Raw genomic sequence first — 5962 nt, 5'->3', positions numbered from 1 at the left:
GTTGTATAGTAGGTTTTGAGATCTGGCAGTGTGAGACCTCCTACTTTGTTTTTCTTCTTCAGCAGTGCTTTGCTTATCTGAGGTCTCTTTCCTTTCCATATAAAGTTAGTGATTGGTTTTTCCATATCCCTAAAGAATGTTGATGAGATTTGGATTGGGATGCTTGCAAGCTTTTAAGATCACAGTCACTACTTGCCAAAGTAGTATGTGGAACAATGCTTTTGTGTAGTATGTTATGCCAGTTGAGCTTGATATCCCCTGAAACTATGGTCCCAAGCTGCTTGGCATATTTTTTAATAGATGTTTTTTGAAGCATTTTAAGTTCACAGAAAATAGAGTTCCATGTACACCTGCCCACACACACACAGTTTCCTCTATTACTAACTTCTTGCATTAATGTGGTAAATCTGTTACAACTGATGAACCGATATTGATACATTATTATTCACTACTGTCTGTAATTTGCATTAAGGTTTCACCCTTTGTGTTGTACAGTTCTGTGTGTTTTGACAAATGCCTAATGTCATGTGTCCACCATTACAGTTTCTTAAAGAATAGTTTCACTGTCCTAAAAATACCAGATAATCTTCCTATTCATCTGTTCCCCTCCACCTGAACCCCTGGAAACGACTGAGCTTTTTACTGACTATAGTTTTGCCTTCTCCAGAGTGTCATCTGGTTGGAATCACCAGTGTGCACCATTTTCAGCCAGGCTTCTGTCATTGAACAATACCGTCTTCTCGTGACTTGATAGCTCACTTCTCGCTATTGCTGAATAGTCATCTCTGGTGTGGATGTACCACCGTTTATCAGTTCACTTAAGGACATTTCATTTCTTTCCATTTCTGGCCATTACAAATAAAACTGTTATAAACATGTTTATGCAGATTTTTGTGTGGACATAAATTTTCAACTCTCTTTGGAAGGAAGGTTGGGCAATCTACTTCCGTAGTGATACCGCCTCAGAAACCCAAGGAGGGGTCGCTGTGAGTCAGGTCTGACTCGACGGCACACAACAACAACAACAACAGAGGCAGAGAGAGGATCTTATTGTCATCAAAAGAGAAGAGCTGGAGGTGAAGTAGAGTGCATCCTTGGACCTGAGATCCCTGCGCTGGACCACCCTGACAGATGCCCCAGCAGAGAGACGATCACAGAGGAACCAAGAGGCAGGTGACAGAGCGGCAGGTTTACCTGGCCTATAGACCCAGAGAGCTGAGTGCCCTTGGGCAGGAGGCTTGCTGGCAGGTGGGGTACACCTAGGTGTACCTATCAGCAGAGCTAAAAGAGCTTTGTAACACTTGCCTAAGCAGGGCAGAGGCCAGGCCAGAGAGGCATGTCTGAGGGCACAGCAGAGGGGAGACTGTCCTGATCGAAGAACTGTATCCTGTGCATGTTCCTGAACGTGCATTGTAGCCTGTTGCTTCCTTAATAAACCCCATAATCCTAAGTATTGTCTGTGAGTTCTGCGAGGCCGAGGCCGTTACAATGAATTACTGAACCCAGCAGAGAAGTATTGAGTGCCGTGGGAGGAAGGGTGGTGTCAGAAATGGTAAAAGGCTGGAGGGTGGCCGCAAGTTTGGCCTCATAGGAATAAGCCAAGGGCTGCTGCTGATGATTCTGAAACCAGTACCCAAATGGGAATAGATAAGTAAACTAAATTCCTTAAAGAACTGAATGGAAAACTTCTTTCCTGCAGGTGATAGACACACTAAAAGTGTCTTAGAAACAACTTGTAAATTAACTCTGGCCCACTGACATGCACAATAGGGCAGAAAGGAACAAAAGTTAATCATGGACCCTCTCCCCTCTGCTCAAGCCCCTATCAGCTGATGACAGGAAGCTGGTGTGACTCATCTGCCTCTGGGAACAATCCTCACACATTTCACGCTCACACTCCAAATTCCTCAACCTTTTGTGAAAATGCATATCCCTCTCCTGAAACCTACAAAAACTGTATTTCATGGCATCTCGGGGAGTCAGATCTGGGTACTGAACTACCCCTACTCCTTGCATTGCCGCTTTGCAATAAATAATTTTCTCTCCTCTCAATCTCGGTGTGTAAACTGTTTTGGTCTGACTGCGCAGCAGGCAGGGACCTGCATTTGGTCCTATAGCAATTCTGTCTTCCTCTTGTGAAATTAGAAGAGGTCAAAAGATGTCGCCTCCCTGTTTTTTTTTTTGCAAAGACCTTCATCAGATATTTGTTTTGCAAATAATTTTCTCCCAGTCTGGCTGTAACTTGTCTTTTCATTCTCTTGACAAAATGTTGCATAGTAGTTTTGAATTTTAATGAAGTCCAGTCTTATCAGTTTTTTCTTTCATGGATCACGCTCTTGGTGTCGTATCTAAAAAGTCATCACCAAACCCAAGATCATCTGAATCTTTCTCCTTTGTTACTTTCTACAAGTTTTACAGTTTGGTGTAAACTTTTAGGTCTGTGATTTATTTGAGTTCGTGTGTGTGTGTGTGTGTGTGTGTGTGTGTGAGAGAGAGAGAGAGAGAGAGAGAGAGAGAGAGAGAGAATCTTAAGGTCTGTATGCAAATTGAGTTTTTTGCATGTGAATGTTTAGTTGTTCCAACACCTTTTGTTGAAAACATCCTTTCTGCAGTGAGGGCCTTTCCTCCATTGTGGACTTGAGACAGCTGTTTATGTGGGCCTGTTTCTGGTCTCTATTCTGTTCCATTCATCTGCTTGTCTCTTCTTTCACCAGTACCACACTGTCCTGATGACTGTCGTTTTTAAATCTTCAAATCAGGCAGCATCCTCCACCTTGTTCTCCAGTACTGTGTTGGCTGTGCTGGGTCTTTGCTTGTCCATATAAACTTCGGAATCAGTTTGTCAATATTCCCAAAACAACTTGTGGAGATTTTGCCTGAGTTTGTGTTGAATCTCTAGGTCAAGTTGGGAAGAAATGATACCTTTATTTACTCTTCCTTTCCATAAACATAAAATATCTCTGTCTATATAGCTCTGGTTTGATTTATTTCATCAGAATTTTACAGTTTTCCTTCTGTGTCTTTTGTTAAATATTTCTTTCCTCTTTTTTTTTTTTTTTGTGCAAATGTAAATTATGTGTTTTTCATTTCAAATTCCAGTTCATTGCTGGTATATAGGAAAGCACTTAGTTGTGATGCATAATTCTTTTTATACATTGTTGAATTAAATTCGCTAATATTTTGTTGAGGATTTTTGCATCTTTGTTCATGAGAAATACTAGTTTGTAGTTTTTCTATGTCTTTCTCTGGTTTTGGTAATCAGGGTATTGCCAGCTTCATAAAATAAGTTAGGAAGTGTTCTCTCTGCTTTTGTTGTCTGGAAGGGATTATAAAGAATTGTACCATTTCTTTAAATGTTTGGTAGACTTTGCCATTGAAATTATCTGGGTCTGGTCCTTTCTGTTTTGGAAGGTTATTAATTGTTGATTCAATTTCTTCAATAGCTGTAGTCATATTCACAATATCTATTTCTCCATGTGTAAGTTTTGCTAGATTTTTCTTTGTTTTTAATCTCATAAAATCTTTTTTTTCAGTTGTAATTTTGGGGAAAGTTTTCAGGGCAAATTGATTTTCCATTCCACAGTCTGTACATATACTTCGGTTTTGTGACATTTATTGCTCTATCTTCCTTTTTCTTTTCTTTTTGTTTTTTAAACTTTGTATCGTGATTTGGGTGAAAGTTTACAGAGCAAATATGTGTTCCATTCAATAGTTCAAACACATTTTGTTTCATGACATTGCCTGCAGTCCCTACAACATAAGAGCTTACTTCCCACTTCTTCGTATGGTTACCTTTTCCCTGTGTCCTTTCCTATGCATTCCTGCCTTCTGAGCTTTCTCCCTGGGCTAATGCTCCCCTTCTGATCTCCCATGGTTCATAGATTATGTCTTGCAAGAAATTTGCCCATTTCATCTAGTTTATTAAATTTGTGGATATATTCCTTTATTATCCTTTCAATGTCCATGGATTTAATACTAATATTCTCTCATTTCTGATAATTAGTAATTTGTGTGTTCTCTTTTTTCTTTTTTTCAGTTGATGTGGTAGTTATGGTTGTGTGTCAGCCTGGCTAGACCATGGCTTTGAATGGCTGGGCAGCTGGATGTAGTTATTCCCCATGATGCGACTATAATCAACTCCATGGTGGAATCTGCTGTGAGCAGCTAATTAGCAAACTTTGGGGTATGACCTGCATCCAGTGTGTAAGAAGCAGCTTTGGGAAAGGTCTCTGGCTTTTTGGCACATCTGGATCTTGCATTTGGCCAAGTCACCAGTGGCCTGCCATGTTGCCTGCCAATCTTGGGACTGTTCTTGGCCTTGAATTAACGGCCTGCCATGTTGCCTGCCAGTCTTGGGATGGAGCCATTTTACCTGTGGATCTTTGGTTCATCAGCCTCAGCAGCCAGCAGCTGTGTGAGTTAGAAAAAGCCTTCAGCTCCAGTGGGCCGGGAACAGGAGGCAGAGCTGCAGCCCAAGGACACAGGTTTCATCCAGCCCCTAGTGCTGGCACTCTGCATTTGAACATCTAGCCCCCTAAACTGTAAGATAATGAATTCCTGTTTGTTAAAGCCATCCATTTGTGGTGTGTCTGTTACAGCAGCACCAGAGAACCGAGACAGCTGGTTAACCTTACTAGAGCTTTATCAATCTTTTTAAAGAACCAGCTTTTGATTTCATTGATTTTCTTTATTAGTTTTATGTTTTCAATTACATTGATTTCTGCTCTAATTTATTTTCTTCTGCTTACTTTTTAATTTAATTTGCTCTTCTTTTTCCAGTTTCCTAAGGTAGAAGCTTACATTATTAATTTTGGATCTTTTTTCTCTTCTATTATATGCATTCAATGCTATAAATTTCTCTTTTAGCCCTGCTTTTTTGGCATCCCACAAATTTTGATGAGTTGTGTTTTCATTTTCATTTAATTCATAATATGTTTCCACTTCTCTTGAGACTTTCTTTGACCCATATATTAATGTGAAGCATGTTGTTTAATCTCTAAATATTTTAGGATTTCTCCAGCTGTGATTTCTAGTTTAATTCCATTATGATCTGAGTGCATTCTTTGTATGTTCATGGATGTGTTTGCAGCACATATAAATATGTTTGTAGAATATCTTTTGTCATACCTACATATATTCCTGGGTGTAGTCCCATCCACCTTCCCACACCGTTCAGTTTCTGGTCTGTCTGTGTATCTACTCATAGATTATTATTACTGTTGTGGTAGGACTGTGTATGTAACAGTGCTTACCTTTGTTGCCTTTAAATCTCATGTTTCTTCCAGTGTTTTGCTTGGCTTTGCTCTTTTACCATCTACATTTACTTTTAAGTTACAAGGCAACTAAAACTTAGAAAACACAGTCTGAAAGAGAGAGCAAGCATTAGAACCAGACTCAGATATGGCAGACATTTAGATTATCAGACTGTGCATGTAAAGTAATTATAAATAAGATGATAAAGGTTCTAACCCCAAAAATTAACAACTTGCAAAAACTGATGGGTAATGGAAGCAGAGTGATGGAAATCAGGTAAGAACGAGTCTGGTAAATGATAGAAACCCAAACCACTGTAACAGAAATGAAGAATGCCTTTGATAAACTCATCAGCCTGGACACAGAACAGTAAAGATGAATGGCATTTAAATAATGTGCCAAACAAAAGTAATTTTGCTGTGCAGAGTGGAGGCAAGGAGCTGGACAGGTAGCCCAGGGGCTTGTGAGACATGTTAACAAATCTGGACTTTATCCTGTAGGTGAAAGAACCCTTGAAAGGTTTGAGTAGTTGTTGTGCCCAGGCTGTAAAGGAGAATTTCGGAAGAGAAGAAGACGCCAACCCACGCCAATGCAAATGCAATAGGACAGTTTATTAGCTAACTTAAGTCAGGGTCTTTGCCCTTGCCAGGTCAGTGGCTTAAGCAAAAGACCCCGTACCCCGTTTCCTTCTTCAATTTATAGAACAATA

The sequence above is a fragment of the Orycteropus afer genome, unplaced genomic scaffold (assembly GCF_000298275.1).
Source record: "Orycteropus afer afer isolate SDZICR_OR568_19922 unplaced genomic scaffold, OryAfe1.0 scaffold01085, whole genome shotgun sequence".
NCBI lineage: Eukaryota > Metazoa > Chordata > Mammalia > Tubulidentata > Orycteropodidae > Orycteropus > Orycteropus afer.
Note: the sequence above shows the minus strand (reverse complement) of the source record.